Below are 10296 nucleotides of genomic sequence, written 5' to 3'. Positions count from 1 at the left end.
AGCCCACTCATAACTCAGTTGGCGATGCCCACATCATCAACACACTTATGTTTAGGCGAATTCAGCTCGCAAATTCTGTATCGAAAACAGAAAATCTAGAAAAATTAGCCAATATTGTCCTATTAAACTGCACTCGGTATAACGTTTCATCTCTTTAGCCCCACGTCATGCGAAAATTCCATTAAAGTTGGTGATGGCGTAAATATGTCCGACGCATGGAGACATTATCTACACCTACACCTACACAGATATTCCGCAAGCCACTGTACGGCGCGTGACGGAGAATATCCTGTACCACGCCTAGTCATTTTCTTTCCTGTTTCACTCGGAAGTCGAGCGGGGGAAGAACGACTGTCTGTATGCTTCCGTACAAGCCCTAATTTCTCGTATCTTCGTATTCCTTACACGCAGTGTATGTTGGCGGTAGTAGAATCGTTTGTCAGTCAGCTTCAAATGCCGGTTCTCCAAACTTTCTCAACTGTTTCGCGAAAAAAACGTCACTATCCCTCCGGGGGTTCCCATTTGAGTTCCCGAAGCATCATCGTAACACTTACACGTTGTTCCAACCTACCGCTAACAAATCTAGCAGGACGCCTCTGAATTGTTTCGAAGTATTCCTTCAATCCGACGTAGTACAGATCCCAAACAGTCCAGCAGTACTCAAGAATAGGTCGCTCTAGCGTCCTATATACGGTCTCCTTTACAGGTGAGCCGCTCTTTCCTAAAATTCTGCCAATGAACCGAAGTCCATTCACCTTCTCTACCACAGTTTTCACATACTCGTTCCGTTTCATATCGCTTTGCAACGTTACTCCTAGATATTTAAGGGACTTGAGTAGGTCAAGCAGGATAATAGTAATACTGTATTCAAACATTACAGATTTTTCTTGGTCCTCATCCGCATTATGCAACTAGTAATTACGGATACAGCACGAGAATGACGTTACGCCCCGCCCATCCCTGCCATAGGAAGCTCTCTGATTGGCCTAGCTGCAAGAAACGGGTGTGGCTGAGGGAGGAGTTGAGAAATGTGATTAGACGAGCTGATATGGCAATAAAATACTGGACTGTGACTGAGCTAAATTTGTGTGTTAACTTGGAAGCTCTCTGCCGGCCGAAGTGGCCGAGCGGTTCTAGGCGCTACAATCTGGAACCGGAAGGGAAAGGAGGAGGGAGAGGTAAGTGGTTAAGGAGGGAGATCATCGCTTAGAAAAGTGGAGGAGTACATGTAATAAATCATTCACGGAAGAGGATCGCACAAACATACCGCAGGTTCGAATCCTGCCTCGGGCGTGGATGTGTGTGATGTCCTTAGGTTAGTTAGGTATAAGTAGTTCAAAGTTCTAGGGGACTGATGACCTCAGAAGTTAAATCCCATAGTGCTCAGAGCCATTTGAACCATTTTAGAAGCTCTCTGATTGGCATACTTCCAAGAAATTAAGTAGAAATGGGTGGATGTGCTGGAAGGCGAAGGGGGAGGGAGAAGTATGTGGTTAAGGATGGAGATCATTGCTTAGAAAAGTGGAGGAGTACATGTAATAGATCATTCACGCAAGAGGATCCTACAAACATACCGTCGACTGACTGTCGTACAGACTCACACATGGACTACACGGAAATTGACATCTGTGGCGCAGAGAGACAACTGAGAGGCTTGAAAACATATGTCACCAGGTCCAGAAGGAATCCCAGTTCAGCTTTACTGACAGTACTCTACGGCATTGGCCTCTGCATTTATTGCGAATCTCTCGCCCAGCGGAAGGTCCCACGCGAATGGAAAAGAGCGCAGGTGACCCCGGTATATACGAAAAGTAAAAGAACTGACCCGCACATTACAGACCAATATCCTTAACATCGGTTTGTTGCAGAATTCGTGAACATTTTCTCAGTCCGAATACAAAAATTTTGAGACAGAAAACCTTCTGTTCACAAATCGGCACGAATTTAAAAAGCATGGCTCAACTTGCCCTTTTTTTACATGATATCCTAAAAACCATGGATGGAGGGCAAAAGGCATAATCCATATTCTTAGATTTCCGGAAAGCATTTGACACTGTACCCCACTGCAGAATGCTGACGAAGGTACGAGCATACGGGTTGGGTTTACAGATATGTGAGTGGCTGGAAGACTTTTTAAACAATAGAATCCATTACATGGTTCTCGATGGCGATTGTTCAGCAGAAACAAGGAAAAGTGACTGGACTGCTTTTATTCTCTATATACATAAATGACCTAATGGACAGAGTGAACAGCAGTTTACGGCTATTTGCTGATGACACTGTGGTGGTAGGAAGGTGTCCTCGTTCAGTGACTATAGAAATGTGTGACGTACATAAAATTTCTAGCTGTAATGATGAATAGGTGCTTCCTCTAAATGTAGAAAAGTGTAAATTAATGCGGATGAGTGGGAAAAAACAATCGTGTAACTTTCAAATACAGCATTAGTAGTGTGCAGCTGGACACTGTCATTTCGATTCACCTAGGCGTAACGTTACCAAGCGACGTAAGTAGACTGAGTACGTCAGGTTGGTAGTAGGGAAGGTGAATGGTCGACTTAGTTTTATTTGGAGAATTTTGGAAAAGTGTAGCTCATCCATAAAAGGAGAAGTCGTATAGAATGCTAGTGCGACCCATGCTTTAGTACAATTCAAATGTTTGCGATCCCCATCAGATCGGATTAAAGGATGACACCGAAGAAATTTAGAGGCGGGCTGTTAGATTTGTAACTGGTTGGTTCAATCAGCAAGTACATATTACAGAAATGATTCGTGACTTCAAATGGGAAGCAATGGATGGAAGACGATGCTCTTTCCACAAGCCATTACTGCGCAAACTTAGAGAATCGGTATTCGAGGCCGACTGCAGAACGTTCCTACGGATGCCAACGAAAATTTCGCGTGAGGACCACAAGATAAGATATGAAAAATTAGGGCTCATCCGGAGGTTTATGGACAGTCGTTTTACCTGGATCTATTTACGATTGGAAGAAAAGAGGTAATGACTAGTAGTGGTATAAGGTAGCCTCCGACATGCACCGTACAGTGGTTTACTGAGTTCGTATGTGAATACAGGTGTCATATGTTACCTCTGCATGTAGGCAACCTGTCGGTCAAAGATCAAATCTGATCCAAAGAGTACTCTGTTCGCATCCTGCAGCTCAAGAAGTACTTCGCTATACTAGTGACAACAAGGGAACTTTTATTCAGAAACAATGATCATACGCTACTGGCCACTAAAATTGCTACACCACGAAGATGACGTGCTACAGACGCGAAATTTATCCGACAGGAAGAAGATGTTGTGATATGCAAATGATTAGCTTTTCAGAGCTTTCACACAAGGTTGGCGTCGGTGGCGACACCTACAACGTGCTGACATGAGGAAAGTTTCCAACCGATTTCTCATACACAAACAGCAGTTGACCGGCGTTGCCTGGTGAAACGTTGTTGTGATGCCTCGTGTAAGGAGGAGAAATGGGTACCATCACGTTTCCGACTTTGATAAAGGTCGGATTGTGGCCTATCGCGATTCCGGTTTATCGTATCGCGACATTGCTGCCCCAGTTGGTCGAGATACAATGACTGTTAGCAGAATATGGAATCGGTGTGTCCAGGAGGGTAACACGGAACGCCGTGCGGATTCCAACGGCCTCGTATCACTAGCACTCGAGATGACAGGCATGTTATCCGCATGGCTGAAATGGATCGTGCAGCCACGTCTCGATCCCTGAGTCAACAGATGGGGACGTTCGCAAGACAACAACCATCTGCACGAACAGTTCGACGACGTTTGCAGCAGGATGGACTGTCAGCCCGGAGACCACGACTGCAGTTACCCTTGACGCTGCATCACAGACAGGAGCGCCTCAGATGGTGTCCTCAACGACGAACCTGGATGCACAAATGGCAAAACGTCATTTTTTCGAATGAATCCAGGCTCTGTTTACAGCATCATGATGGTCGCATCCGTGTTTGGCGAAATCGCGGTGAACGCACATTGGAAGCATGTATTCGTCATCGCCATACTGGCGTTATCGCCCGGCGTGATGGCTTGGGGTGCCATTGGTTACACGTCTCGGTCACCTCTTTTTCGCATTGACGGCACTTTGAACAGTGGACGTTCCATTTCAGATGTGTTACGACCCGTGGCTCTACCCTTCTTTCGATCCCTGCGAACCCCTACTTTCAGCAGGATAATACACGACTGCATGTTGCAGGTCCTGTACTGGCCTTTCTGGATGCAGAAAACGTTCGACTGCTGCCATGGCCAGCACATTCTCCAGATCTCTCACCAACTGAAAAGTCTGGTCAATGGTGGCCGAGCAACTGGCTCGTCACAATATGCCAGTCACTACTCTTGATGAACTGTGGTATCGTGTTGAAGCTGCTTGGGCAGCTGTACCTGTACACAGCATCCAAGGTCTGTTTGACTCAATGCCCAGGCGTATCAAGGCCGTTATTACGGCCAGAGTTGGTTGTTCTAGGTACTGATTTCTCAGGGTCTATGAACCCAAATTACATGAAAATGTAGTCACATGTCAGTTCTAGTATAATATATATGTCCAGTGAATACCCGTTTATCAGCTGCATTTCTTCTTGGTGTAGCAATTTTAATGGCCAGTAGTGTACATAAGTGTTTGCTATCGATTTTCGAATGATGATAGTGATGGGTTCATGAGAATTATGTAATAACATTCTTATATATGGTTTGCTTTGGAGATGCATTGCGCTCTCCAAGAAACGTTCCAAGAAATGAAAATATTCCATTGGCCTTTCCTGCTATTGTTTTTACGTGTTAGTCTCTCTTTGTTTTCTAGTGTTATCACCTAATACTTAGATGATTTAATGGTCTCCAGAAATGTACCACTAAGCTGATAGTACGGTAACAATGGCTTCTTTCCCTTCGTTATGGATATTATCTTGCATTTATCCACATTTATAGATAATTGTGATTCATTAAAGCAATTGGCAATTAAGTCAAAATAATGTAGTTTAAGTGTCCAGCGTATTTCAGAAATCTGAGATTATTGGGGAAATGAAGAAAGCTAAGATCGCTTTTGGATTAGACTGGCAAAGACGGAGAGCATGCTATGATTTCCTTGTTAAGCACGGTACTTACAGACATTTGTTAGAAACTATTGTCACTATCGTATACAACAGGTAACTGTGATTAGCAAACAGTGCCTAACTACGTGTCTTTCATTTCCTGTACCCTTGGTCGGTATTGAAGATAGCTACTGTCACTAGCTTACGTAAATGTCTGTGAGATGGGTTATTTACCTTTTATTTGGTCAAGTTGCTGCGAATATTGCGGACGGCCGTTGTCATTATTTTGTGGTTGTTTCAGTGTAATTCTGTTACTGCGTGTCTCTCGTTTGATAAATTTCCTATCAATAGTGCTCATGGCCTTTGTCATTAATTTGAGGATGTTTCAATGTGGCTCTCTTACTACGTATCTCTCATTTTGTAAATTTACTATGAGTACTGCACAGCAAATGTAAACCACCTACTCTTTTTAGTCCGAGACAGAAGCAAAGGTCAGAGTGGAATAGTAGAGCTGTGTTGGAAAAACACAGCATTGTGGTGGAAACGCCCACAATTTTCGATCACACCCCAAAAGTCTAGTTACCAAGTGATAGAAGAATATCTACTCCTTTATGCAGTAATGACTGTATTAGTCCCCTCTTATAGCAGACAAACCGAATGTAGATGGATTGCAATACATTTGTTACTCAGTTGACCTATCAAATGTTTTCCCTCCATACAGTAAAAAGATGTAAGTTAATGATAACTTCGTCCTTTGTTTAGCTAGTTGGTACAAACATTAACTAAATTTACACGCAGTCTGTGAGTGAGGAGAGAATTTCAGTGAAATGACTGTCAAAGTGCCACTTCGCTTATACACTTCTAGATTAAATTATTTTCTTTGTCACAGAATTCCGTTTGTTTTCCTACTAGGATGGAGTTATCTTAAAGGTTAGTTATCATCTCTAAAGAACAAAATTACCTCATTAATTTTTTGTTTGTTTGCTGATACATGCCTGCAGTCCTTGTACACACCGATACAGTACTGTAGCAAGCCGCTAGGGGATACAAAACGAACTGGCGCAACCTATTGCTAAAGTTGTGTATCGTGCGGTAGTTCGTTTCCGGCAGCAGCTGAAATGCTACAGCCGTGTCAGGTCAGTGCAGATGGTTTCTCTAGTGCTCTGGCGTGATAACTGTCAAAATAAAACAGATGAAATACAACACTGAGTAAAATTTTGCATCGTAGAATTGTGGGAGTGTCACTACCCTTTTTAGGTAGCATGTGACGGGCTAGATGCAATAAAGACAATAAATGAATAATAAAATGAAAATTGTCATTAATTGGTGGCCGTGTCAGTGTGACCAGAATGTTTATGTCTTCTTCTCCTTTCTTCGCGTGCTACGTATTTTCGTGCTACGTCCTTTTTTAGTGTATCCATTGTCTGTGGTTAGTTACTATTTAATCATATCATCTCTTCCTTGATCTACCTATTGATCTTTTTCCTATTGGTCGATAATTCATTATTATTTTAGGCATTATGTTGTGAGTCATTCTAGTGACATCTCTCCATTTATTTCTGCAGTCCTAGATTTGTTTATTTATGCTTCCAAGTCCTATTTCTTGTCCGACTGCCTTACTCATTATTATGTCAGATAGTCCATAGTCAGCTGCTCTTCTTAAAAACACCATTTCCGCAGTTTGTATTCTTCGTTCACTTCCAGCTCTTACTGGTCAGTTGTCACTATCATGAAGTATAGGCAGTATTCCCATTATTTTGCAGAACTTTATTGGGATATCTTTCCTCACCTTTCTACTGGTTGTTATATATTTGATCCTACTAACATAATTCAATCTTTCAGTTGTTTCTGTACGTCTTTTTCGCTTGTGAAGGAGATAGTGTTTCCCAAGAAGCTGAATTCCTTCACTCTATTTTCTGGTCGTTTATTACAATTTCGCTTGAGACTGTGGCTTGAGCTTCAAAAGCCATGACTTTCGTTCTTTCGGTCGAGAATGTTGAGTTATAACTCTTGGCTGTTATGTTAATTGCTTTTATTCTTTAACCACGGCCACCTTTATGATCACAATTACTGTTTAAATTATATTGTATATAATTACTTCACGAACTTTTGTGTGATCAGTCTCTTAGTGTTTTATGTACCTAATGACGACACAGCTTTCTATAACAGGTGGCATTCATTTCTCTCCTGTTGTAATAATTGCAGCAATTTTAACACAGCTCATTTTTAATTTTATCATCAACATATGAAGAAAGCCGCCAGTTTGGATTTTTAGCTCTTTGGTGTGATTAATCATAACACTTCCTTTGCAACCACCTTACTAATGAGATGTGATTATGCTGTGAGATAACAGATACCGTTTCTGTTAAATTTTACTTAATTACTTAACTACATGTTGTACAAGTATTCATTTACTGTGATACCTGTGTAATGACAATGCAACTTTGTGTGATCGCTGTTATCTGTTACTTCGTTATGGTGCACAATTATTATTTACTCATTGTTCGTATCTAATTTTCTAATTGTTTGAATGAAATTTTTAGTTATTATTAACCCTTCAGCATCATTTCTGCACCAAAGGTTTTGTCCTTACTTGAAACGATTATAATCTCACAATTGATTTATCGCACTCTAGTGACGCCAAGTACTATGTTTTCGTGTTTATCTCTGTTTGTTCAGTGGCCCTGTTCGCACAGTTTACCGTACGCAGCATAAGTGTATGCTCGGCATACTTGTCGACCGCGATACTATTGCACCTGGACGCACCTCAGGCCCTTCAGTCGGCTTTTAATGAGTTTCTAGCGTGATACGAGGGTAGGAACTTAAATGTGGAAGGCGCAGTATACCGTTAGCAGAGCCTGTTCTGTTGATGGTGCGAATGGAGTGGTCTACTGCCTGTCGAATCTCTGGAACAGTTCTGAAGCGAAAGCTACGAAGTGGTTCCTTCATATTCGGAATCAAATCAAAGTCACAAGGAGTATGGCGGATGGTACAATACTTCCCAGTCCCATCGACCGAACAGAGTAGCCACAGTTTGCGCTGTATGCGCCCGCTCATTCAAATGGTTCAAATGGCTCTGAGCACTATGGGACTTAACATCTCAGGTCATCAGTCCCCTAGAACTTAGAACTACTTAAACCTAACTAATCTAAGGACACCACACATCCATGCCCGAGGCAGGATTCGAACCTGCGACCGTAACAGTTGCGCGGTTCCGGACTGAAGCGCCTAGAACCGCTCGGCCACCGTGGCCGGCGCCCGCTCATTGTCGTGCAAAATGATGGGTGGGTTGCGCAGAGAGTGTCGCCGGTTCTTTCGCAAAGTTGGTCGCAGGTGATGCTCCAAAAACGAACAGTAATACTGTGCATTGACGGTATGCCTTGGAGGAACGTAATGCGTTAGGATAACACCATTATAGTCGTACACGAGAATCACCATCATTTTAGACCGATTCATTCGCACGATCAACAGAACAGGCTGTGCTAACGGTGTACTACGCCTTCCACATCGCTGGCAACGGGTCCTGCACAACGCTGGTGACTGCTTTGAAGGACAGTAACAGGCACAAACATGTAACTCTTATGTATCGGTTGTGAATAAATAGTTGCCACCATTTAAGTTCCAACCCTCGTATTTCACGAGGACACACTGAAGCGCTTTATAATGTATGTACAACTGCCTTCAAATCATTCACAGTGCGATGCATTTTCCTTAGTCACCGCTATACTTGTGTACTGTAACGTCACCACGTGTTTCCAATAACGGCCGCGGGGGGCAAGCGTAATAATATCATGGTGAGGTAGTACTTCCACCAGGCGGTTGGCAGAATGTTCATGATCATTGTTTACAGATTTTGTCTTCATCGTCACATACGACAATCAGACCATTTATATCATGATATTGGCACAACTCGACGAGGATCTTATATGAGACTGTTGGTAACGTGAGTTGCTTATTTTATTCTTTAAGATACTGCAGCTTTAGCGTAATTTATTGGTTTTGTTTACCTGCAGGCAAGCTGATGATTTTCTAAGAATAAAGACGGTCGTGGTACAATGAATATATAATACAGCTGTGGTGGTTTTCATTTATCATTAATATGAATCAAAATTTAACTTACACGGCTTTTTGAAGCATGTGCTTGATGTCAGTTACAAAATGTTGATCACGAGAAAAGTTTTCATTAGATAATTCCATGTGTTAGTTTGGATGTGAAACTCTGTTTACTTTCACCCATTGTCTCAACATATCATCAACATACAGGTTGGGGACGAAGTGTGTCACCATTTTGAATTTGAATAAACACTTTACTGCCGAGACAAACTCGAAGGAACATATAGTACCATGGAAAACACTCTGGGGAGTTGTTCTAACTCTCTCTCCTCCCGCACAGGCCATGAAGGCCCAAAGGTACCGACTGGGCGCCGTGTCATCCTCAGCTGACAGGCGTCATCGGATGCGGATATGGAGGGGCGTGTGGTCAGCACACTGCATGTCAGTTTACGAGACCGGAGCCGCTACTTCTCAATGAAGTAGCTCCTCGGTTTACCTCACAAGAGCTAAGTCCACCCCACTTGCCAACAGCGCTCGGCAGACCGGATAGTCACCCATCCAAGTGCTAGCCCAGCCCTACAGCGCTTAACTGCGGTGATCTGACGGGAACCGGTGTTACCACTTCGGCAAGGCCGTTGGCTTGTTCTAACTCAGCGCACGATCAATGTTCACTAATTTGATTCCTAACTTCCTTCACACGAACACTGACTTTAGCGATAACCCTTCGGCACGTGTCTTCCGCACTTTCACATCAAGCTTGAAGAATAAGGGGTCTGAGCTCCATTAAATCATCTGGGCGTTTCGGGAAAATTGTTTCGTTTATGCACCCCCAAAGAAGTGACATAGGTTGAGGTTTGGACTATTGGAGGGCCAAAATTGTCCGTCATTGACGACCTGTAAATCTGAGTGAAATGACCCGCATATCGAAATGCTCGTGTAAGAGATCCAACACGTTGTTTGCAGTATGTGGCCTGTTGGGCGTGTTGAAGGGGAACGTAGTAACAAGAAGCTGTCGAACGAAATTATTGCGGAGCATGCTCAAGTAACGCGCACAGTTCAGTTTCTTCAAAGAAAAACAAGGTCCAATAAGTCAGTGACTGAAATCTGTGACCCACATCGTATCCTCGGAGGATGGTGTTGTCGTTCATGAACCACTTGCGGATTTTCAGTAGCCCAAAAGCGTATATTTAGTTTGTT

At 43.0% G+C, this 10296-nt stretch overlaps 1 pseudogene; it reads right to left on the bottom strand.

The window, feature by feature from the left end:
* Positions 1-9621: 9621 nt before the first annotated feature.
* LOC124799590 lies at positions 9622-9739 on the bottom strand (annotated as a pseudogene).
* Between the last annotated feature and the right edge of the window lie 557 nt (positions 9740-10296).

This window comes from Schistocerca piceifrons, chromosome 5, assembly GCF_021461385.2.
Source record: "Schistocerca piceifrons isolate TAMUIC-IGC-003096 chromosome 5, iqSchPice1.1, whole genome shotgun sequence".
NCBI classification, from domain to species: domain Eukaryota; kingdom Metazoa; phylum Arthropoda; class Insecta; order Orthoptera; family Acrididae; genus Schistocerca; species Schistocerca piceifrons.
This window is presented reverse-complemented; position numbering and strand designations above follow the sequence as displayed.